The 26,701-nt window shown below is 45.0% G+C and overlaps 1 long non-coding RNA gene across 2 annotated transcripts in view; it reads right to left on the minus strand.

Annotated features, from left to right (window-relative positions):
- Positions 1–26,701, minus strand: part of LOC135905799 (uncharacterized) — a 138,176-nt gene that overhangs the window by 26,439 nt on the left and 85,036 nt on the right. The window contains exons 4-5 of one of the 2 annotated variants that reach the window (XR_011514508.1): positions 20,184–20,255; positions 17,362–20,067 (exon numbers count right to left, since the gene is read on the minus strand). This is a non-coding gene — a long non-coding RNA (uncharacterized lncRNA). Of the gene's footprint in view, positions 1–17,361; positions 20,068–20,183; positions 20,256–26,701 lie in introns of those variants that run through there. The other variant, XR_011514509.1, reaches the window with a different exon arrangement.

The raw sequence follows: 26,701 nt of genomic DNA on the forward strand, positions 1-26,701 counted from the left end.
GCTGGAGCGAAGGACGTGAGACAGTTTCCTAGCCAGCGTTGGCAGACAACTACGGTCGGAGGAAGCTATCCTCGGCCCATGGCCCGACACTGCAATTTCAGTGCGTGCAACAAAAGTATTGTTGAAGTTCCTGCAGGACACCAAGCTCGACGAGCGGCTCTAGCGAGGCAACTGTCTCATAGTGCCCATAGTGCGCGCCCGCTGCCCTTGAAGCGACCGTGCCGGTCGATTTTGAGAGGGGAGCAATGACGCAAAATAAGTTTGCACGTGTTGACACGGGACCCTTAAGGCGAGAGGCGAGAAGGAGGAAGTTCATGGTTGCGCGCGGGCTCTCCGAGGACCAGCACTCACCACTTCTCTTATCATCATCATCCATCCCAATACTTTCACTCCCCTACCCTCTTCCCCAGTGCAGAGTAGCAGACCAGAGCGCACTAGCTCAGGTCGACCTCTCTGTCTTTCCAATCAATAAATTCTATTCATTCATTGATGTGGAACACAAAACATGGGATGAAATTTTGCCATACGACACGTTTGCTTACAACACCGCTGTGCAGGAGACCACCAAGTTTACACCATTCGAGCTTGTTTACGGACGTCGCGTTACCACCCCCTTAGACGCCATGCTCCCGGTAGACCACGGAACCACAAGGAATGACACCACTGAAGATTTCGTCGAGAAAGCCGAGGAAGCTCGCCAACTTGCTCGGAATCGCATCCGCACCCAGCAGAATACCGACGCCTACCATTACAACCGGACCCGACGGAATGTCCAGTACTTACCAGGCGACCGCGTGTGGGTGTGGACACCTATCCGACACCGTGGGCTCTCAGAGAAATTGTTGCGCTGCTACTTCGGCCCCTACGAAGTTGTACGCCGCCTCAATGATGTGAACTACGAGGTGGTGCTCAAAGCTTTGATCCTGGTGCGAACCGACGCCGTCCCCTTGCTGTAATTGTCCACGTAGTACGGATGAAGCCGTACTACGCACGCCAGGGCTAAGCAACCCTCACAAACCGCTTTAGCGTTGGGTACATTCCTGTATGGTTTTTTTTTCGTCTTTTCATGTTGGCATTCTTGCCCATAGTGCGCGCCCGCTGCCCTTGAAGCGACCGTGCCGGTCGATTTTGAGAGGGGAGCAATGACGCCAAATAAGTTTGCACGTGTTGACAAGGGACCCTTAAGGCGAGAGGCGAGAAGGAAGCAGTTCGTGGTTGCGCGCGGGCTCTCCGAGGACCAGCCATCGCTAAAGGCAGACGTTTTTTCCCAATCTTTCGGTGGTAAACTGTTTTAGTTGCCATAGCTGGGTGACAATATCACCTAGTTTTACAAGAGAATGTATTGCTCAGTTCGAAGTAGAAAAATTTCTCGCAGGTATTTGCACTAGTTCAAAGGTACACACAAAGCAACAATCAGCGGGAATAGACGGCAAATGGCCGGAACAAAGCCATACGCCGCATTATTATGTGGTGCTCAGACTGCCCAGGACACCATTTTCACATGAACTAAAAAAAACATGCATCAGCAGGAAACATCTCTTTGCTATATAATGTACAAGCTCAAAACAAGCAACATACAAAGCAAAAGCTCAACAGAATAGCATGCACAGAGTGTTAAGGTTAGAAACAAAACAACAAATGCGATGGTCTTCCTCGAATGCACACGTGGAAGAGGCGGCAGTAGTACTACAAGTGGAAGTAATCTTTTTATAACGAATGAGCACGACGGGCTACAATTTTTCTCGTGGAGGTTTTATTAACAGTAGCCATCTCAAAGTTAATCATCGGTCTTAACTTTGAGACACAGACTCTAGTAAATGACTGTAGCACCTGCTTCGTAAATTGAGCTCATATTTACAACTTGCCCGTTGTTCGGCAAACCGTGAGTAATAGTGCTAGCGTGTCAGTCTGCGCAGCTGTATTACGAAGGATTTGGAAACCACCTTTTATTTTCTTTTGATATGGTCCTAATAAGCGGTTGTGAGATAGGTTCTTTATACTGCGATATAACTTCAACATCCGAAATTGGGGTTTCCTTGACCGCCCATCCGAACGTTCCATTAAATGAACTAGGCTGGTTGCTTAGGCTAGTTGGTAATTCACGATCAAAAATAACGTACAGCGCGAAGGACAAGGACAGCGATAGACGACATACACAGCGCTGTCTTCCATTGTTGGAAGACAGCGCTGAGTATGTCATCTATCGCTGTCCTTGTCCTTCGCGCTGTAGGTTACTTTTGTTCCATTAAGCTGGCGACCGCCTTTATTATCATCGACGCTTTATCGTCATAAGGCGACGTACTCAATCTGAGCTTCACCATTGCCATAGAACAAAAAAAACACAATAGCACACTTGTGCGATCTTCCAGAATCACAGCCCAATTTCCATCGAAGCTGTGTATTCCGAGCAGTTGCATTAATAATTTAAGCGGCCGCAAATTAAACCACCTATGTTAAAGGATTACCAGTTTGCACTTTGCCCTCGTATGACGCTTTCGAGCACTTCATAAGGAAATTTTTCACGAAGACTGTATTTCATATACACGCATTTGACTTCGCATACATATTTTCCAGTTTTGTACCGCCCCTTCGATTACTTCTGTCTCGCTATCCTTTATAGTTTTTCCAGGGCATCAGGCTAAATTCTGCGCCATTATTAAAACACATTTAATGTTCCGAATCGTCTGGATACGTAAGTGACTGTTAACGATGCTGTTTGTTTACAAACCTTAAACTTCGCCTACATGTTACCCATAACCTGTGCCAAATTGTAGATAACTTATAAAGTACGAGTTAAAATACACTCATTTATTTACAGGTGTCCATCTTGATCACTTCTTTCTCTTCCTCCTCCTGTTCTTGTCTCTTCTGTCTTCTTCTTCTTCGCCGGAACATCACATCCTCCCGGACTTCGGTTTTCATCCCTCCTGGGATGATAGGGTATGATATTTCCCACTGTTGCTATTTCAGTTTTTCCTTCCGGTCCCAAATAGTGTAGCGATTTCAAGATTCCTTGTTGCTTGACGGTCTTTATCACTGTGTAGGGCCCAGAAAATTTGGACTTCGGTCCATCTAAACTCCTCCGGACTAAAACTGTATCTCCAGGCTCTATTACAGGCATCTTTGGGCTATGTCGCAGATCGAAGTGCCTCTTCATTGTTGATCTGTAGCGTGCAAGCTCCTCTTCCGTCTTGCGCCTTTCCTGCAGATCTACTTTCCCAACGATTCCAAGGTCGTAGTCTGCCGGTAGCCAAGTTGCTTCGCCTGATGCAGCAAAGTTAGGCGTGCATCCTAATCCCATGGTATGAGAATAATTGTGGTGCCTGACTGCTGCTTCTAAGGCACACTTCTATCCTCCATGGAAATCATGGTAAATTGCGATGAACGTTTTCAAATCCCGAATGAGCCTCTCAGCTAGGCCGTTTCCTTCTGGATGGTAGGGTGTGGCCAATCTCAGGGCAATTCCTCTATCACGGGCCCATTCTTGAAGCTTCTTACTGCGGAAAGCTGGCCCATTGTCAGAGACCACTACCTTGGTGTTCTTGAACATATTCCGCTCCAGTAACGTCAAAACAGAATTGGCGTCTTCCTTTCCTGGCTTTGCAGCTGCCATGCGTGTGCATTCATCTATTGCGACAAGGAATGCCTGAGTCTTACTGACTCCCTCTCCTCGCTTTTTTAGTTCGGCAAAATCTAGATGAATTACTTCAAATGGGACTTGGGAATGATTAGCGATGACCATTTGATTCCCTCTTGGACGATACTTGGCCTTGTTAATTTGGCACTGGTGACATGTTTGCACGTAGTTCTTGATATCTTCCTTCATATTTTTCCAGATGAATCGACTTTTTATCTTCCAATAAGTTTTCCAGAATCCATCATGCCCTCCTGACTCTGGCCTGTCATGGTACAGCTTCAAAACCTTTTTCACCAAAGTTCCTGGCACACAAAATTTGCCATTATTGCAAGTCAGGTCTTCGGTGCCTTCCCACAAGCTGCAAACATGTTCATGATCAGATGTTCTCACTTCTGTGATGTGAAGCCTGGAAAGAGCATCTGCGTCAGGAAGCTTATCCCCAGGTCGATGGCTTACATCGAAAGTGAACTGTTGTATTTCACTGATCCAACGCGCCACTCTGCCCTTGGGCTGGGTTAATCCCAAGAGGTAGGTTAACGCTCGGTTGTCAGTGAAAAGCCGGAAATGACGACCCTCTATGTAGCTTCTGAAATACCGGAGTGCCATCACAACAGCCAGAGCCTCTTTTTCTGTGGTCGTATAATGTTCTTGAGCTTTTGAGAACGTAGAAGAATAATAGCCAATCACCTTGAGCTGGCGTCCTTGCTGTTCCTTTGTGTCTCGTTGATATAGAACGGCCCCTGTACCATATTGTGAAGCGTCCGTACACAGCTCAAAAGGCTTGTTGAAGTCAGGTAGTACAAGCACAGGATCTGACGATATAGCTTCAACAAGGTACTCGTACGCTTTCTCGCACTCTTCACTCCAGATAAATGGCACATCCTTTTGCGTCAGCTTGGTGAGGCATCTTGTCTTTGCAGCGTAATCCTTAATGAACGCACGAAAATGACCGGCGAGTCCGAGGAAAACACGGAGTGAGTGTAGGTCATATGGCTTGACGAGCTTCTTCATCCTTTGTATAGACTCCTCTTTGGTTGTTTTAGTCTTACCGTCAAAAACTCTTCCTAGAAAGACAACATTTGTCTGAAAAAATTCACTCTTGTTCTTGTTAATCTTTAACTTTGACTTGCTGAGGGCTTCTAACACGCACGAGAGGTGTTCTTCATGTTCTTCTCTTGTACGTGAGTATATGATGATGTCGTCAATGTATACGTTACAAAACTTTCCCAGGAACTCATCAAAAATGCCATTCATCATTTTCTGAAACCAAGCTCCAGAATTCTTCCAACTTGCTCATACTGCGTGGTCTGCTGCTGAAACAGCGCTTGCAACAAGGCGTTATGCGTGTGCTCAGTCTCGTTCTTGGAATCTATCCTTGAATGTCCCGGAAACATAACCTCAAACTCAGACATAGAAGCATCGATCCTTACCACACCTTTCTCAACGAGGGCCGCTTCGTCCCAGGAGGTAGGTTAACGCTCGGTTGTCAGTGAAAAGCCGGAAATGACGACCCTCTATGTAGCTTCTGAAATACCGGAGTGCCATCACAACAGCCAGAGCCTCTTTTTCTGTGGTCGTATAATGTTCTTGAGCTTTTGAGAACGTAGAAGAATAATAGCCAATCACCTTGAGCTGGCGTCCTTGCTGTTCCTTTGTGTCTCGTTGATATAGAACGGCCCCTGTACCATATTGTGAAGCGTCCGTACACAGCTCAAAAGGCTTGTTGAAGTCAGGTAGTACAAGCACAGGATCTGACGATATAGCTTCAACAAGGTACTCGTACGCTTTCTCGCACTCGTACACATCGAAAGGTGTTACAAAAGCAGTGTACTGCTTGTAATCTTCTTGTAGTGGCACCTGCCAGTATCCTTTACAGAGGTCGATCCGAGAAAAAACATTTGATCCACCAGTTTCATTGATGATCTCGTCTATTCGGGGCATGGGAAAAGGAAACAAATCAGTCTGGCCGTTGATCTGCCGGTAATCTGTGCAAAGGCGAAAGGAGCCATCGTCTTTCGGTACTATGGTGACTGGTGACGCGAAAGTGGATGTTGATGGCCTTATAATACCGGCATTTAGCATTTGCTGCAGTTCGGCCTTTAGCCAGGTCTTTTTCTCGAGGGAAAGACTGTACGGCTTTTTACGCACTACTGTGACATCACGAAGCTTAAACGGTACCTCGAAGACATCTGCTGCTGGCGGGTACGTCTCAACACAAATAAGTTCGGGAAAATTTGTCAGTATCTCATCAGCATTTCTAACTCTTCGATGTGAATTTTCAATTCCACGCAAGTTAGGCTTAAATGATCCGTCAATAGTCACTTCGTCTCTCCAAGAAATATTCATCTTCAATCGCTTCATATCAGGCCGAGATAAAAGAAACAGGAAATCAACACCCTGCATGACAAGGGCATCTACTTTTAGGTGATGTCCACCAAATTCAACCTCTACTTCTGCCCAGTGTTGCAACCTTCTAGTTTTTCCATCATAGCTTTGAACATTAACTATTCTTCCTTCATACACCTTGCTCGGTTGGATGATTTCCTGATTTACCAGGCTTACAGATGCTCCAGTATCAACCAGGGAGTCAAGACTTTTTCCATTTACCATCATTTTAACAAATAGGAGATTTGACTTCAGAAGGTATACATTTTCCATCGTGTCACATTGGTCGGACTCGGTATTAAAATATTCTACCGTTTCGCCATGTGCGTCAATGCTCAGTGGTAGAGTACTATGCCTTTTGATGGGACTGTGAATCAGAAAATCACTGCACACATACTTGAGGCAAGCAAGTAAGTCATCCGTGGAGGTTGGACGGTGTACACAAACCTCTCTTTGCGATTCGTTAATCATGCCTTGAATTATCAGGGGAAGGATTGCAGAGTCCGGTAGATTAGGGTCGGCAATGTAGAGTAAACGTCTCTTCTCGAAAAAATAATCCATGACTGTCCCTTCTCTGTGTCTGAAAGCTAATGCGTCGTCCCATCTGTCAACCGGATTTCGCTCAAAAGCAGAAAGAAAACTATCTTTCCACTTCTGCCATGAATCACGGCATTGACTTGCGATTCGCATGTCCCACCATTTTCTGGCATTGCCAAATAAAAAACGACGCATGTTACACACTTTGTCGTCCAATGACGTCCAGTGGTTTTGCTCACATGCATATTCATAAAATCTGAGCCACAAGTTGGCGGCATTAGACACCCCATCGAAACTATCGGGCTTGAACTCTTCTTGATGTGGTTTCTGTGCTCTTAGTGAGTCGCTAACTGCTTCGAAAATCAGTCGCTGTTGCTCATACTGCGTGGTCTGCTGCTGAAACAGCGCTTGCAACAAGGCGTTATGCGTGTGCTCAGTCTCGTTCTTGGAATCTATCCTTGAATGTCCCGGAAACATAACCTCAAATTCAGACATAGAAGCATCGATCCTTACCACACCTTTCTCAACGAGGGCCGCTTCGTTCAGTTGACTCTTCTCGGCGATGATGTGAAGCAGTTCCGATGAAGTCGCTGATTCCTGAAGCACTGGATCTTCGCCGTCAAGCTGGTAGGTCTTCACGGTCGTCTGCCCATCTGTTCTTCTTGCCAACGTCACTTCAAGCCACATGGTCGACTGCGCCAAATATAAAGTACGAGTTAAAATACACTCATTTATTTACAGGTGTCCATCTTGATCACTTCTTTCTCTTCCTCCTCCTGTTCTTGTCTCTTCTGTCTTCTTCTTCTTCGCCGGAACATCACATAACTAATAAAGAAGGCCTCTTGTTTTGTTTACTGAGGATACCGGAGACACCTATAAGATCTCGTGTAACGCATAAAATGCATAAAGAACGAGGGTCTAGTATAACGCTCATAATTAAGCTGGATATGATAATGTTTCGGCACACATTATACATGCGATTCCCCGAATCGCCATCAAATGCAAGCTTGGTGTAACGTAAAGTTTTTTTTGAGTCCCTGAGGAACATAGCCTATAACAGCCTCTGAAGCTGTGGAACACTGGCTTAAGAAATGTTATCCAATGACTGTATGTGAGCCACACACATTCCACTCAGCACGAGAAATGGCTATAGCGTTCCCTCCACTTTCACTAAATTTGATCTTGGCGGCATTTATAGTTATGCCATAGCAGCACGGCACATTTTGCACCATTCGTATAAAACACTCTCTTACGCTCCAGAGCACATGCATACGTAATTTATTGCAAAGGCTACAATTAATCTATACATCTTGAACTTTGCTTGCTTCCATTACCCGTAACGTGCCCCTTATTTTCACTGAATAAAAACAAATTGCCTCGTTCATTTGACTGATAACACTAGGGAAGCATGTCTGAACCTAGCTAGTAAGTTCGTTTCTAACTACGAACCTTGTGCAATGTATCAAAATAAAGGGGGAAAAAAGGAGGGTTCAGCAATTGTTCGAGGTGCTTCTAATTAGGCCAAAAACCTTAATGTTTCGCCACATTTACCAAAATTGTGGCTACGCCTATATTTACCAAATTTCAGGCTGCTGTCCTGTAGAGTACTTTTAGGAGTCTTGGGAACATCAGGCATAACGGCAGTGTAAAACACTGGAATGCTTGATTAAGGATTTTTCTACAGATAGTGCAATTAACCTGCGGAAAATAGGTATTTGTTATACGTCAGATTATTCGTCAATACGTATAATATGACGTATATGAAATACAAACGTGCAATATGAAATAATATTTCTGCGTTTATTATGCGTCAATAAGTACTTATTATTATACATGGTCCCTATGCGTCAACAAAGTACGAACAACATGCCTCGCACAGTACCCAAAAATGTTCATATACATATATATATATATATATATATATATATATATATGCGTGTGAGCATGTGTGTGTGTGTGTGTGTGTTCTTTGGAGAAGGTCAGTAGAGAAACACGGTATTCCTACATTCTGCGCTGCAGGGATCAGTCGTTTCAGCATGCCGTCACAAACGGTGATTGCTCGATCAATGCACGAAGCAGCCTTTTCTTTTCTAACAGCATTTTAAGAGGATGGTCTCCCGAATGTAATTTAAGAAAGTAGTTCATACCCGTGAAGGAATGATAATCCGACGGAGGCACTTAAGCACATTTAGTAATGCATTCTGAGCGCGTAGTTGCCATGCAGCGGGGACCACCTCTCTTCTTTTTCACAGCACTCATCTCTTTGCTAAACAATGAGCCTCCGCTCAGTTCTTCTTTCGTGATATTAAAGCTCCAGTAGTGCGTTCGATCCAACAGCTTCGTTTGCCCACTGCCTTCCCGATATTGTTGTGTCGTCGGCTGTCAGAGACGTACCAAATACCCTTCAGGTTTCTTGAGACATGCTGCTAAATGTGTCGGTCATTAAAAAAGCTCGCTTTAGTCTTCGTTATATTTTCACTGCCTCCCGCAAAGAAGTTTCTGTGACGCTGGCGGTCGCATTGTTCCCCATTTTGCTTTATTGTGCACCATACTTAGAGTGCTAGAACCAGGATGTGATAAGGCACAACAGCGCTCAGCAATTAATGCGAAGCCTTATGATCCAAACAAACTCTGAGAGAGGTGATGTATGTGCATGTATTCGTATATGGAGGGCCACAACGTGAAGTACTATAGCGGACGAATATGGCATTCTGCGCATCGCAATGAAGTTCTTTTTTTTCGATGGGGGGGGGGGGAGGGGGCCGAGGGCGGGGAAGTTGGCAACGTGTTGGGTTCCATGCTTCATCGGCATACTAGTGCAAAAAACCTCCTGTGGCACAAACAAGGCGCAGGCCGTGATGATGATTATGATGCTGCTGATGATGATATTGCTCGTTACAAATGGCACATACCCCCAGTGGAGGATGTGCAATCGAGAACCAGGCGGTTGGTGGAAAACAACATTGAAAGCGTCATTGCCAATAACGACAATACGCCGACAATTCCGCGTCGATTTTTCATGTCTGTGTGTCTTTTTTAACATTGCCGCGCGAACACAATTCACAGCCGCCAATAGCAGCAGGCGTCTGCAATGCAAATGTTGAGACAAGTTATTTCGCTCAAATCTTCGCTGAATCATTTCCTTTGTGACATCGCTTGTAGATGTCACAAGTTGGATGGTCCTCCAAATCAGGACCTTGTAAACAACTCTGGGGGAGCCTTAAAAACAAGAAGGAAGTATTGAACAAAACAATTTCCTCGTCCCCGACGAGCTAGACTTCGCGGTTTTACATGCCAAGAACCACGGCCCGATTATGAGGCACACCGTATGCGGAGATTTCGGATTAATTTCAACAGACTGGGCTTATTTTACGCGCGGTACACACGGTTGTTTGTTTATTTTGTCACCGTCGAAACGTGGCCTATAGCAGCGCAAGGCCAAAACTGCTACGCAACTACGGCGGGTGACCGCCGACATAAAAATCGATTCCCGCAAGCACTCAAATGCCACGCTGCCAATAAGAAGGGCCGGTGCGTGATTGGATGCTATCCTCCTGAACGACGCTAACAGACGATATGACTCTTCAGCACAATATCTCGCAACTTATTGCACAGACCGCAAAGTAACTTCACCACGATGAGACAGAAAGCAAACACAAATAAACACTCGCGGGTTCCCGCGGAAGAGAGAGGGAGAGAAAACAAGGGTAGGACAGGCAGGGAGGTCAACTCGAACAGCATCCGGTTTGCTACCCTACACTTGGGGTGGGGTAAAGGGTAATAGAAAGAGGATGATAGGGAGAGAGTAACCACTGAGTACGTGTAGGAGGGACACCATACACAAGGACACTATTAGCCCCGAGAACGAACACGAGCGGCGCTGCGAGCGCCGCTCGCGTGACGTCAGGGAGGGGACTCGCGCCTGTCGTCTGCTACAGTTCGTGCGTTGTACGGGCGCTTTCTGCGGTGTTTTCGTTTGTTCGCCCTCGTTCTCTCTGCTTGTATACTTATGGTGGTCGTCTCAAATATATTTTTATGACGTCTTCCTTTGCGAACATTTATTCAAAGAGCTAATTTCTTAGACAACAATGCAGCTCTCGAAGGCAACGCTACAGTGCCAGCCGAAGCGACGCAGACCAGCCCATTGCGGGTTTTTCATACGCGGATAGACAATCGCAAAAGCATAGCCTATAGGAATCCAGTTATGATACCATACCTGCCGCGGTGCAACAAGTATGTCACAAAGCTGGCTATATATGACTACTACAGCAGTTACGTTGATTTTATTCCGCTAAAACAGGTTTGCTCACGACGAGTAGTTCATGGTATAATATCGAATTTTTGCATTTCCTCACAGAAACGCTCGGCAGTAGCACGGTGACTTAACTAATACTGGAGCTTAGATTCTACACGCCTCACTTGCTTCTTTAACTGCTTGTCAACATTAGGCGGTTCTTCACGTGTTTATTTTTTTTAAGCAGCGGAAATTTGAAGTAAAGTTAATGAAGGCTTACAGCTATTTACAGAGTGCAAATAGGAATGTACCAATATATATTCCCTTTTCCGTGCTACACGTTCAACTCACCTCTTTAGAGCGCGTTTGTTAATGATTAATAATGCATGTTATGTTCCTCTTTTTTTGTCTATGTTACCAAGTGAATATCATTTATTTATTTCAATGCCGCAGTGTGTTTTGCATTGTTATCGTGGAAATATTTCACTGTGCTTTCATATATTGTATAACTGCAATGTTTTATGGCCACTATATAGATGTAATTTATATGGCGCTTGATGTGTTACCCCATGCAGCCATATTGTACCTAAGAGGGTGAGATTACCTCAAGCCGCGTCTGTGCGGCTTTTTTCCCTCATCCACCTCCATTTACCACTCCTCTGTACATGTGTGTGTGTAAACGGAAATTAATAAATCAAATCACATCAAACTCACTTGAGAAATTTACTGGTGCTTGTTGCTTAAGGAATATACATGACGAATCTGTTTGGCAAACTGACACAGGCTGCTCGGCCCAATTTTTTTAGTGAAGTATGCCTGCTGGACCACATAGCTGTAGCCAGAAAGCAGTCGAAGCGTCAATGACTAGTAGTATGGGACATATTGAAGATATCGAAATTCCCCCTGTGGAGGGTCAGAAATCAAGTGAAAGTATATGCAAGGCTTGTGGTGCTTTCTTTATGAATGTTTGCGATTGGATTGGAGCAAACTTAAATTAGCCTGCAAGGTTCTCTTTTAAGTACCGACGAAGCGAATAGTTATCCGTTTGTATAATTAAATAATGCTGGATCGAGACATGGTGAGACAAAAGGTGCTTGAATTTTCCTTTTGTAGGCAATCTAAGCTGCGTAGTAGTAGCTCGAGAATACTTTAGCCATTCCAGTTGGCACTGTAAAAAAATGCTTTATGGTTTTAATTCGAAGTTGAAGTGAACTGATGGGTTTCGCGAACATAGCGTGCCTCGCCATACGGACAGTCGATTGCTACCGTTACGTGATCAGGGGTGGGCCATATTGTCGATAAAGGCTACTGAGGGCCCCTATGATACATTTCATCACTTTCAATTGAGTGGCTGTCGATCTAAACAACGAAACTTTTCTCTCAGGTGATTGCTACTATGGTGTTTGTGAATTAAATATGTAAATACTCTACATGACACGCCGTCGTGTTAGCAGCCATGAGCAATTCGTTTTTTGGAGGCCTGTTTCAGAGGGGGATGAAAGTAGCAGCAAACATTTTCATAAGAAATGCGCGCCTAACTATTTTTTTACGCATTAATGAATGGCCATATTTGAATAGAACAACACAACAGAGTAATAGGAATCATGATGACAGCTTCGCTGGGCAGTGTCTTTCTAATATCGGATAACATGTTGACGCCAATTACCAAATTTTTCTTCCACGTAAAATGCAATACCTCTCATAGCTAAATACTAAAGGAATGTTAAGTGTTTAGCGAAGCATCATACACAACTTCGCGCGTTGAATTTGCAGATATTCTCTTTTTAGTCAAAATTTACCGATAGACACGGCGCATATATGCATTGCAAAACCTTGTAGACCCCTTTAACGCTACTTAGCTTGCGATATCCAAGTCGCAAAGTTTCTCGACTCACACGCTTTTGAAGAAGAAACTGTGGTTAAGGTATTGCAGCTGAAAGAAGCCGACTTATTCTTCAATACGTACGGCTCGAGCCACCTATACCCCAGGCATACACGAAGGGAACGAGCGCGCGCGGCAGCCGAGCGAGCCGGAGCGAGCGGCGTCCTGGCCGTGACGTCACTCGCCAGAGGGCGCCATTCCTCTTTCTCGGGGCTAATAAACGCTCTGTTAAGTCCGTGCACTTCAAGGAACTATTACGTCAAACATATTTGACCAAGATAGTCAGAATTAAATATTTTTTAAAATAAAAATTGCACCACTTCGAACAAAACAAAAATAGTTTGTAGTGGTGCCTTATTCAGTGGATCATGCTGAAGGTAGCCATCCTCTTAAGTACAGTTGACTGAGGAACTGGAAATACTACATATACCGGATAAAGATTAGAGACCGTCATTTCGAAATGGTGTTGCATGTCACACATGTCAGCTGCAATTATTACACTGAGCTAATAATATTTGTTTGTCCGTCTTTATTGTTGCGCGGTGTCGCCTGGCGCAAGTAAGAAAAAATATATATGCGGCAATGGTGAGCGTGAATTGATATCAGTGAGCCATTTGTGGGTTCGTTGGTGGCGCCTACAGCAGAGGCTGAAGGAAATAAGGGATTAGTATAGCTGGCAGCAAGCACGCTCACGACTTGCTCACAATAGATAATTCGCAGAAGAAAAGAGAAATTAAAAGAACCATAGCAAAACAGCCCCTATGCAAAAATGTAAATGCCTGAAACCTCATCGCCTCTTATCCTTGCCTTCTGATAATCCGTAAGGTGACATCAATAAAAGCTATACATTTGGCAATCGTTCTCGCATTGCAAATGCAAACGCACGTGTAGAGAGTCTGACCTTCATCGAGCCGAGTGACGCATGCGTTATCTTTCGATGAAGATGACGTGAGCGCGTGTGCATCAGCGTATACTATTCCACTATAATACCCCTCGTATTTTATTCAGCTCAGATTTCACACATCATGAAATCTGCATGCGTTTAGACGCTTCCGCTTCTTTTGTCGGGGGTTGAGGTAGCGTTGCCATGTGCATAAAGACATCCATGCACAGATATATATGCGCAGGAGTTGCAAAAACGAGTCGCTCTTACCTACTGATTTTCAAGTGATAGTCAGGACGTCATGTGCTCTCGGACATCCTTGGAAATTGTGCAATGCTGTTCTTTGTTCAGTCTGTCGGAGATATGTAGCCGCTTAGTTGCTAGCAGTTCACAATTTTCTATGGCCTTTAGGAGCTGACTGCAGTATGCAGGTGATTGCTCTTTAAACGCGTAGAAAAAAAAAGTAGTGCAGTATTCCAATTTTTGTCTAAATCTACTCTCTTACGTGGTCGTCTTCTTCAATAGTTCAGGCTCTCTTCACCAAACCAATAACATGTTAGCATCTTAGCACCTTTGTACTTGCCTGACTTTTCAGATAATGACGCTAATAGCCTTTCCCTTTCTTCAAGTGTGAGTGTATGCATTCTTTTTTATATTATTTGCTTCCTGTCTCATTTTTCTCATTGTTGCATTGCTGGCCGTAAACTCCTGCTTCGCCATTCCTGTTATAGTCCCGCCTATACACCTAAAGCACAACGTAATTTTGGCACTGTAGTGTCACCTCGTTCGGATTTCTCCTGTGACCGTAATGATCGGGTTATAGTGCGAAGGGCTCCAAAAGCACCGTGGAAGTAATCCCCGGTGCCTTTATTTTCACTCCACCTAAAGTGCCCTAACTAGTGGATAGCACCGATCTTAGTGTAACGGTAGAGCAACGTGGGCGTAAAAACAGTTCAGTACAAATGCATGTTCAACTGCTGGAGACGTCATCCTTCGGTGTTACACCATAGCTGTAAACAATTCTTGTACGCTTTTCTTTCACTTTTCTTTTTTTTGGGGGGGGGAGGGGATCTCCTCTCCACTGCCATTGATATATCCTTTGAAGCTGTGCTCGCCGCTGGCTTTTGAGCGTTCCATCCTTTGGGCACCTACCTGGTGCACATTCTTGGACTCAACCCCCTCCCTTCTAATGAGAGTCGCTGAAGCAATACTTTGAAGAAAACAACCTAAGCTCGGATAGCAGATGTGGTGGATAGGTCCCCGACGTATATCTTCACATTGTGTGTTTCAGGAGATTGCCGTCATGTCACGGAAGGCATAATGAAATCCAATGGGAAAAGATGGCGACGAAAGTTGTTACTTGACTATGCATTTTTTTTCCTGTTACAAAGTTCAAAACTACTAAAACTTATTGTTTAAGCACAAATGAGCAGTTTCCGTCATTAAAGCTCTAAAATACGATATTTCTTAGCTCGTATGTTTTTATTGTTCTGCTAAGCGGCAACATGGGCATGCTATTATTTTTTTTTCCTGTCCATTACTCTCAATTGTGTTTAGTTCATTTAGTTTTGCTGCATTTGTTCCTCGCGTTTGTATAATTTCCTTCATTATGTTTAGTGTAACTCCGTTTTCCAGTCATTAAACTACTTCTTCTTCCAATTGCTCAAATACATTTTGTTTTGTATTCTCCGTTACTTTCTTCAATGTTTCCTTGTATATGACTTTAATGCGGTGTTCCTCGTTGCTTTAGAAAAAGCATATTTTTAAATAACAGGAGGTCCTGATACAGTCATCGACTATGGGACCTTCTTCTGCATATTACTGTTGTTTATGACCTATAACTTATTATGAATAAATCAATTCAATTCAATTCAAAATCCTTCAGATTAAGCGTTTCCGCCCACTGATCCACTGATCCACTGATCCCCTGAGCCCACTGATCATCAGAATATGTGACAGACGTTGAGAAACCCAGCAGTCCTTGCGCTTTCGACATACATGGGCATGTTGGGACAAGACTGTCTGGGACCAAAGGCCACTGCCTTGAGAACAGTAACGGTGGCCTGTTAACGTATGCAGGATGTGCGCTCGGTCGCCGCTCGAGTGCTTCCAGAGCAACTCGGTCACGCCCTCTCGTTCATTTTGCCATCCACGGTGAACGTCTATAATGCGAGAAGCTATCTTTTCGCGCGCCCCGAGGTCAATGGGAATTTTCGTCACGCGATTTTCATTATGATGTAAGGTCAGTTTGTTCGCAGTCAGAGGCATATTATTCAGCAAGGTGACATTGACCTGCTTCGTCAACTTGCAATCACTATGCAGTGCATGTTGAAGACTGTTTTCAATTATTCGTGTATAACAACGACAATTTTATGACTTGTATATTACCACAACATTTGGCGATCCTAAATTGCAGTGCCAATTTTGCTTCGGCATAATATTGTTTTCTCACCTCTTTATTTATTTCTTTACTAACTTTGATGCTGAGGGGCGCCATATTATTGGAGCACCGGCGCAATATAGATGAACTTTCAAAAAACACAAAATAAAATTTGCGGCAGCATTGATTTTAATGCCAAATTACGGAATGGAAGGACCCTCATGTATTTAGATTTAGGTGCACCTTAAGGAAGCCCCAGTGGCAGAAATTATTTTGAAGCCCCCAATGCCGGCGTCCCTCATGGCCCATTAGCTGTGCTGAGATGTTAAACTCGGTAGCTTGATTTGATACTTTGCAAGAATTAGTTTCGGGAACGTGCATTCTATTATAATATAGACTTGTGAGCACACGCCGCGAGAAGTGCATTAGCAAATGTTTTAGGAGTAGTAGACGGCCGCTTAATCATGTCGACTTTGAAACTTGAGCGATTACACATAGGTGAAAACGAATAAAGATTACTTAGACAAATTCTTGTTTACTAAAGAGTAATATATCTGGCAGAAGAAATACAACAAAGGTCATCACAAGTTAAAAGTAGCTAGCAATGGTGTTACTGTGCGCAAAGGCTGTCCATACGGAATATTTTACTGCGACAATAATGGATTCACCATGTCCGTCCATCCACCAATTTCGTTACGCTGATGACAAGTGTTATCCTAATATTCGGTGTCTTTCTTTTTTGTCTTTGGCAGTTCTCTTCGTCCTCCCAATCGCCATAGAGCAAAGTAATGTGAACTTAGTCGACAGCCACCCTTATGAAAACTCGAATACACGTCACTTCAGCGATATGAATTTGAGAATCGGGCACGCTCACAACTGCGCTGTCGCACCTGTTTTTTTCGATTTTATGGCGTTTACTACAGCGCGGAATATTACATTAACAGGAAGCATCACCTGATAAACAAATGACACTCATAATGACAGACGTGCTGAAGCAATGATGCAATCCCCACTTACGCAAACTAGCAACCTTCCCTGTATCAGGCACTATGGAACACGCTCGAAAGCTTCCATGTAACAAACTGCTTACATTTCCAGGGCGTTATTTTAAAAGGAAACGTTTCACTTGAAGATTCACAAGGATAAATACATCACCGGTCTGCATAAGTACCGGATAAGTACCGGTCTGGTCTAAACTCGCATCCATCCTAAACATCATTTATAGGGACAGCCATTTGAGTAAAATGCATTCTTGAAGGAGTGGCTCATTCTTCTTTATAGTCTTGAATACGTGTTTTTCAAAAGCTGGGCATTTGCATAACCTCTTGCTTCATAGTGTTCACACTAGTAGACGGGTGTTGTTTTGGCCAGATCTATCGAATCGCTGCCAAAGAGACGCTTCGCGTGCATTTAACCTCCTGTACAGTAAGTATAAATAAGTATCTATCAAGCTATATGAACTGTTACGGATGAGTTTGTATATCTGCAGATGAAGTCTGGCAGATATAATCTGGAAGATAACTTGGAAGTCTGGAAGAGATCTGGAAGATATCCGTTGAAATGCTGCCACTCGCTTCAACATCTTCTACCCGCCGCGTTACAATTCCCGTATCGCAGACGAAGCCCGCTGGGAGAGTAACTGCTCAGTGACGGGATAATAGCGCTTAAGACTCGCAATATGCGCAAGTTGTTGCTAGGTCTTGCACTTGTAGACAAGAGGCGTGCGACCGCGTAAATTAGGCTACTCAAACGGTATAAAACGGTGAACGGGCCAACATAGCACGACAGAAACTTGGGGCACAAGCCGCGCCTGCACTGTGGGGTCCAAACCCACTCTAAATCGCGTTTTTTAAAAGGAAACTGTTTGATTAGGGCTGTCGTACCACTGCTTTGAGCTGTTTTGCCATGCCACCGTGAGAAAATGCACCGTCCATCATGGCTTCTTCGGCAAGGCAGATTGGCTTGGCGAATGAATCTTCGGTATATAGCGAAAACGACAGGATGGTGTCAAGGGAGATCCGCGGCGATCGGGCATAAGGCGGCGGCTGCAATCAGTTGCTTCATGCTTCGCTGTGTTGTACACATGCGTGATAAATGGTAAAGCCGCCATCCCAGCTCTTTTGGACAGAGGACCCGTACATAGCCGGCATGTTCGTCAGCGTTCAATGACGTCAGCGTGCACGATACGTCATTGAGCGTCGGAAAAGCACGCCGCACAAACGAAGCAGCTCTTCTACGGCATCGGTGACGAACTGCCTACCGTGGTCACTTATGATTACGCGAGGTAGGCCATGGCGTATAATAACAAAGAGTCAACAAGAAAGCTGCGACGCAAGAAGCAGTGGATGAGGGTATTGCTGCTGTTTCTTCGTGCCCATAAGATGGCAAACACAGACGAATACCTATCGATTGTTGTTCGATGGCCGTGGAAAGGGTCCCAGGAGTTCGATACCAATTTGTTTAAAGGGTGTGTGCATAGAAAGCAGTGGGTGGAGAAAGCCTTATGGCCTATTTGAAAGTCGCTTGTGGCATTGACATTGATCTCATCTGACCACGTATTCCTTTGTTCTGTGACGAACCTATGGCAGGTAAAAGTGCTCCTGGGCACGCTGCCGCGCGCGGGAGAATCACAGATGACCGTATGTCGGGTCATCATGCATGACACGTAGCACGCCACTTAGAGAACCATCTTGCACAGCAAGGAAGAATAGAGTTTTCTAGCATTGAGTAGTTGGTATTATACATCAAATCGTCCCCTGTAGAAAATCGACTACTGGCTTTGGGATTGTGGGCCGCGAGAAAAAGAGGTTTCAAGCTTACGTCGTAATGCTGTTGCTGGAAAACGGTAACATCGGGAAATTCAGGACCAATAACAGCTAGGCAGTCATAAAAGCTCTCTTCATCGGAGTGTGTCTTTGCAAACGGTAGGCGAGAAAGGCAATCGGCGGCAGCATGACGGCGGCCAATCCTTGTAAATTACCGCAAATTCATATTCTTCAAGTCGTAGAGCTCATCGTGCCATCATCGCCAGCGACCGCAACGGCACTGCACTCGTCATCGCCGAAGACTGCGAGCTTCATGTGTTTCGGAAGTACTACTGGCGCGGTAAATGTGAGTGTATTTAGGGCCCACAACGACAAGGTTCCATTTATCGCGTACACAACGCCACTAGGCACCAAAGTGTCCTTCGTAGCACAGATATCGGTGAGTGGCTGAACCATGACGCCAAACGAACCGCTGGTATCAACAGATGAGATGGCAGGAAACATGCTAGCGACCATGAGGGCTGCGTCACCTCATCAGCAACCACAAATGTATTTTGTCGACGTGGTCGTTAATCAAACATTTCTGAGACAAAGGCAGTGCTGACAGAAGCTCACCGGTACTGCAATCAACATTCGCCCTGTATGTTTCCAAAAAGTCAATTCCTAGAATAACATCATGCGCGCACAATTAAAATAAACGGCGAATTCAATTAGGAAACACTTCTCAGTCAGTAAAACATTCGCAGCACAAACACCAAAAAGAGGAAGCATCTCGCCGCTTGCACCAACAAATCTAGTATGACCATCTAAAGAAAACATTACTTTACGGCTAAGGTGGTTCTTGAATGAAAGGCTCGTAACAGATACCATAGCCCCAGTGTCCACCAAGGCCATTGTCGACACACCGTCAATTGGCACTTCAACTTTGTTTCGCAGCGTTGTAACCAGCAGAGGCACCTGTGTTGCATCGTTTCCGGCAACCTGACCCCCATTGTTCGCGCCGGCTAGTTTCCCGGCGGCCGGGGCTGTGATAATGATCGTCGCCCCGGCGAGCGAGAGCGACGCTTGCATGAAGATGGCGGAGGAGTCAAGCTGCGGTCGGAAACAGGAGAATCACTGCAGTTATTGAATCACTGCGAAACGCTGTCGGAGGTGGTCGTCGGGGGTGGTCGTCGGGGACGGTCATCGCAAGTGGTCCTTCAAACCACGGATGGCTGCTAGTTTCGACTCTATATGGCAAAGATGACATCGTTGTCGTTTCATACCACGTTTGGCGTTTCTCTACGCTGGTGACAAAAACGAAAAATATGCCCAGTGGCACCGCAGCTGTAAGCCACAGGAGGCTCCCGGCTGACGTCGCACCCCTGAAACGAGGTGTTAAGACGATTCATATTCTTTTAAGGTTTCAAGGTTTAATGCGCATCACTGCGCATTAGCAGAAGTGACGAACAGTCCTAAACACAACACATTTATTGTTTACCTTGTTTCAGAAGAAGCTTTGGCCTCTGAGTTGGATGATCTCCTGTTAGAACCTTAAAAACGGCCATCGAGCCTGAAAAGCAAGAATTCTTTAACACAACCATTTAATCATTACACGTGGGCTAGGCATTCATATACACAAAGATTATGTTTAAATAATGAGGCAAGAGAACATGACATTTCAAGGTCACGTCAAATGTCACGCTGGCGACACATCGGGCATGCAGATACTAGGTAGTTGTTCTAGTGAATGACAAAAAAAAAAGAAAATATGCCTGTTTTTTCACAAGTTCTCGATTATAGTTACGCTGACTATGAAGAAATCGCCCCATGGTAAAGCACGCACACAAAAATCAACTAAAGTAGGTATCATTTAGGAAGGTTGTCTGAATCAAATATATTAAAATAGTAATACGTTGGATCCCCTCGAGAAAACAGTTTAAACATGCGCTCGAAAATCTCCAACCATAAGGTAAACTAAACCTGTATATTTTAACTAATAAATTCTGGCCTCCATATACGTAGCCGGGCTAAGGGTGCTTAAGTCTGCCCACGGATTTCAACTTCCACAAGAAGTATTACTGTGCCACAAAGAACCGAATTTACGTAAATCACAATGAAGACAAAATCACATCTAAACAACATTTTTCTTTCTCTTTTCTTTCTCTAAATCCGGCAGTCGTTCCAGTCCATGTAATTACCGCCCGATTTCCTTAACCTGCATACCTTGTAAAATTCTAGAGCATATATTGTACTCAAGCAGTGCATCTCATTTAGACAAGAACTCTTTTTTTTTCCCAATCAACATGGATTTAGACGAGGCCACTTATGTGAAACACAACTGTTCGAATTCACCGCAGACCTTCACCTCCAACTTGACTCCCGTTTTCAAACCGATGTTATTTATCTTGACTTTGCAAAAGCGTTTGATCATGTCGCACATCTACGATTTACCGTAAAACTTGCTTGCCTTAATCTTGATCTACTGGTATTGTCCTGGATTGAATGTTTTCTCACAAACCGCTCACAACACACTGTCATCAATAACCTCAAGTCGTCAAGTAGTCCAGTCTTGTCAGGTGTACCACAGGGCTCTGTGCTCGGGCCTCTTTTGTTTCTGATTTTTTTTAAATGACCTCCCTAACAGCATTCTTTCGCCAATCCGCTTATTCGTTGATGACTACGTCCTGTACCGGCGCATATCCTCCCGTAATGACCAACTAATACTCCAGGAATCTCAGATCTAAGCAAAATAGCAAATTGATGCTCTCTTTGGCTCACGTTCCTCAACGTTTCCAAGTGCAAGTACATGTGTGTGACTCGCAAGCGGGAAATCATCAACCACCAGTACTCTCCTAATTCCACAGCCCTCACTCAAGTTGACTCTTACCGTTATCTAGGCGTTACTATCACTAATCAGCTTACGCGGTCTGCAGACATAACTCAACTTACAAACGACTGTTCTAAGTCACTTGGCCTACTCAAAAGATCGATTTTTCTGTCTGGATCTGTTCCCATACGCGAGCTCGCCTTTCAAACGTTCATTCGGACAAAACTTGAGTATGCCTCACCAATTCGGAACCCTAACCAGATTTACCTTATTAACTCGTTCGAAGCAGTGCAGAATCGAGCAGCACGTTTTATCGCTTCAAACTATGACTGGCATACAAGTATAGGCGGCATTAAATCATCCTTCAGCATCCCTAGTCTAACACTTCGTAGGAAGATTTCACAACTTTCCCTTTTCTACAAATTCTATTATAATTTCCCACCATCTCACGAACACTCTTCTACTTCCACCCAACTGCTCTTCTCAGCGTCTCTTTAACAACCTGAGTCTACAACGTCTTCATGGTTCCTTTAATCCCTTCAACAATTCTTTCTTGCCCAGTGCTATTGTATTGTGGAACGCGTTACCCAACAGTATAGGAAATGAAAGTGATCCAGATAAATTTAGGCACCTATTGTCATGTTTTTTAAACCTTTAACCTACCACTACTACGCCGTTACTCTAATGTCTAACTTTCTTACGGCTCTGTTATACTGTCGGTTGTGCTGCCATTTCTACTGCCGGTTTGTACCTTACTTGTTTTGTTTTTAATTTTTCTTGCAGAAGAAAGCGGATGTGCCCCGCATCGGCTCCGTCTTTCTGAATGATTCTGCAGGCACTTTTGGCAGGACCACGCATTGAAGCTTATCATCGGATTCGTGAGGCTAACCCGAATCGGTGGATACCTTTGGACAAGGCGGGCCAGCATTTTTTGGACTTCTACAGCCTCTTTTCTGTGCATCGCGCGTGGGCGCCACGCTGGGCCTAACGCCACGTAGGTCTCGCGAGCCCGCCAAGCCGGCATGTTCGATATGCGCATGGACGACGAACCCTCCTCGGAGACAGAAGACGGCGAGGAAAGAATGGGTTGGCAGGTGGTCACCAACCGAAGATCGCGATCTGCGAAAAAGACCTGGGCAGCTGGTGGAGCCGCCAATTCGTTCCGAGAATCACAAGGAAAGGAGATCGCCAACAAAGGTGCTGCCGGGGCCGACAAGCTCAAGCGCCGGATTGTGAAGGCGTCAAGAATGCCGCAACTGCCGGAGGAGCACAGGAAAATCATCGTTAGGCCTCGGGGAGGCCTCAACCTGAACAAGGTCAGCACAGCTATTGGAGAAGCGATCGTCGAGGCAGCCGGACTTACAGCAGATCAAGCGAGGGAAGACATCGTCTGCCCCAACTTCACACAGAATATTGTGGTGGTTAGTACACCGGACTCCTCTCATGCTGAAAGGTATGTGAGAATCAAGTCCATTACGATCATGGAGGCAGAATATGAAGTGAGCGCTTATGAAACAGCCCCCCACTCTACGTGCAAGGGGGTTATTAGAAGAGTGAACCTCAATGACAGTCAGAGTGTGATCACGAAAAAGATTGTGCATGAATACAACCCAACAGCGTTGGCTGCACAACGTATCAAAGCTACGGGATCGGTTATTGTCCTTTTCGACGGATTCAGGGTGCCCAACTTCATCAAATATGGGTCAACCCTCGTGAGGTGCTATCTGTACAGGAAGCAATTTGACGTATGTTACGCATGTGGAAGAATCGGACACAGATCAGACGTTTGTCCAACACCTGATGTTGTGCAGTGCAGGGGATGTGGTATGCAAGACCCAGGGGAGGCTCATATCTGCTCTCCCAAATGCAAGTTCTGCGGTGAAGATCACCCCACAGGTGACAGGGCGTGCAAGCAGCGGTACCAAATACCATATGTAGTAAGAGTAAGAAGAAGACAACGCTCCAAAGTGGAGACAGAGATGGAATCGGCCCAACCTACAAAGGAAACCCCTCCAGGCGCCGGAAGGCGCTCACGCTCGAGAAGCACATCAAGATCAAGACAGCGCTCAACATCGAGGGGAAGAAACCGTTCCAGGTCTCGGGAGGCGCAGGTGCGCTTCGAGGAGCAGGAGCTGAAGATAAACAAGAAAAAGGAGCCAGGAGCGACCTGGGCCGAGAAAGTCAAGGGTACTGTGAAAGTCACAGGTGCGCTAGCCTCGCAGGAACAGAGTAATGATGCCAGAGTAGAACAGCTGATCAGAGAGGTTATATCACTAAAGAAAGCAAATGAAGAACTTAAGCAGCAGATTCAGGAAATGAAAAAAGGGTTGAGGACAGAAAGCGACAGTGTGGCAATAGCTAAGCCGGTGTGTATAAGGAACAGCCAGGAAGAAGACACACCGGCGCCCAAAAAGAGAGCTGTAGTTCCGGAGGCAGAATCGATGTGCTCGGTTCTGGAGGAGATTAGGAATGCGATTAGGGACCTAAAGGACACGGTAGACAGCGTTAACCTTAAGGTGGATAAAACATGGAAGTGGAAGTTAATAGCCGAGAAAAGGTTGAAAAAGCTAGAGGCCCAAGGAGAAGATGAAGAATATATGCCCTTGGAAGCCGAAAGCGCAAGAACACCCCCAGGAGCGGCAGGTGGTACAGTCAAGCGAACAGTGACAGGGGGTAGCAAGTCAGGAGGCAACGACAATAATAATGGATAACAGAAATAGACTTAGTGTGTGGCAGTGGAACTGCAGAGGATTTCAGCAAAAAAGAGCGTCACTAGCACAAATAATCAAAACGGTTGAAAATAGGCCAAAATTAATAATGTTGCAGGAAACTCTAGCGGAGGAGATCGGGCTGTCCGGCTTCAACTCGGTCTGCAAAGGCAAAGAACCAGGCAGAGGAATTGCCACCCTAATTCACAAGAAAATTCCTTACATAGAGCACGATCTAAAATTAGGGGCGAGTAAAATTGAATACATATTTATAGAATTGGTCCTAAAACGGCACAGAGGTAAAGCGCAAAGCTTGTTCTGCCTCAACATATATAGCAGTCCCAGAGAGATGAGACAGAGCTTCAGAGCCATCTTTAATAAGACCATGAGGGTAGCCAGAACTGCGCCACTCATAATAGGAGGGGATTTCAACGCCCCACACCAATCTTGGGGTTACCGCTGGAGTAGTAAGAAAGGGGATGGAATCTGGCATCTCGCCACAGATTTAGGCCTTTCTCTTATCACGGACCCAGCCTTTCCTACCAGGTGTGGCAGTTCCACGTGTAGGGACACTACCCCGGACTTATCCTTTACTTATAACTTACCCAGGGCAGACTGGATAAACTCTGGCACGGACCTAGGAAGCGACCATTACATACTACACATAATGGTAGAAACGACGGGGGTGGATGTAAAGCATTTCACTTACATAGACTGGGATCACTTTAGAAAAATCAGAAAAGACAGAGCAGACACAGATAGAAAGGGGCGCATCAGACTACAAGAGTGGGTAGCTCAGCTTAGGGACGACTTGAATGCAGCAACTAAGGCTATAGAGACAGAGGAAGAGGTCGAACAAATTGATAGTAGATTGGCGCATTTGATCGAAGCCAAGCAATCGATTTTACAAAGATGGAAATCACAACGCTTAAACAGGAGACTTAGGAAGCGAATTGCTCAGCTCAATAAGAATATAGAGGAACACGCACGATACTTGCAGAAACAAAAATGGGATGAGGTTTGTAATTGTGTAGACGGAAGGATAAAACGTGGAGGCAATTGGAGTCTGCTCAGGCATCTGCTCAACGAAAAAGGCACTAAATCTAATAGACGCACGGCAGTGGCGAAACTGGTACACCAGGAAAGTCAGACTGCAAGCGCAGAGAGCATAATGGAGCGACTGGCTACTAAATACTTGCCTCTCAGGAAAGATCAGGATGTGAGTTATCCCGATTACTTAGGGTTAGAATGCAAATATATGGATCAGGAATTCACCGAAAGTGAGGTACGCACGGCACTGTATGATCTGAATAGTAGGTCAGCAGCTGGCCCGGATGGAATCTCTAACAGATTGCTTAAGAATTTGGACGACGAATCAATAAAATATCTGACCACATACATTAATGACCTATGGAAAGATGGGGTATATCCAGAAGAATGGAAGACGGCCAGTACTATCTTAATACCAAAGCCGGGCAAGCAACTCAACTTGGATAATCTGAGGCCAATTTCTTTAACATCATGTCTAGGGAAGACAATGGAGCATGTCATATTGAACAGGCTAACGAAATATGTGGAGGACAATGACATCCTACCGTACAATCTGATTGGTTTCAGATCAGGCTTGTCCACACAAGATGCCATGTTGTTAATCAAACATCAACTGCTATTGGCTAAACCAACAAACACTCGAGCTCTCTTGGGGTTGGATGTCGAAAAAGCTTTTGACAGAATTAAGCATAGAGCAATACTTGAAGTGATTTCCGAACTGGGATTGGGGAGAAAACTCTATGAAGTGATTAAAGCCTTTCTTGGCAATCGTTCAGCTCATCTTAGATTCGGGGATATTATATCAAAGAAGATGGATCTCGGTGACAGAGGGACGCCACAAGGGTCGGTCTTGTCACCTATGCTTTTCAACCTGGCCATGTCAAAAGTGGCAAAGGGACTAAAAAGGATAGAGGGCATTCACTTTACCATTTATGCAGACGATGTGACGATATGGACCGCTGAAGGAAGTATGGGACATGCGGAAAGCAGACTTCAGAAGAGCATTTATGAGGTAGAGTCTATTTTAGAAGACATGGGACTCAAATGCTCTGCTAGTAAGTCTGAACTCCTTGTACTCAAGAACAGAAGAAGGGGTAGAAAACCGAGGGGATACGTTCCCGAAGAAGAACCCCGGTTAGTACTAACCACGAAGGCAGGCAAATCTATTAAGCAAGTAGAATCCATAAGAGTCTTAGGGTTATTCCTGGAAGCAAAGCAAGCCACACTGTTGTCAAAACAACAGTGTGGCTACCGATTAACACCCCGGATAACAAATTAATGAAACTGGGGCTCCACAACACAATAGACGAGATAATTGAAGCTCAGCAAATTGCCCACAGAGAGAGGCTCTCTGGAACAAGGCCAGGTAGAACAATACTAGAAGAGGTAGGATGGTGCCCAACCGAATCCAAAATTTCAGGTGAAGGCACA

This window comes from Dermacentor albipictus, chromosome 5 (assembly GCF_038994185.2).
Source record: "Dermacentor albipictus isolate Rhodes 1998 colony chromosome 5, USDA_Dalb.pri_finalv2, whole genome shotgun sequence".
Classification (NCBI taxonomy): Eukaryota; Metazoa; Arthropoda; class Arachnida; order Ixodida; family Ixodidae; genus Dermacentor; species Dermacentor albipictus.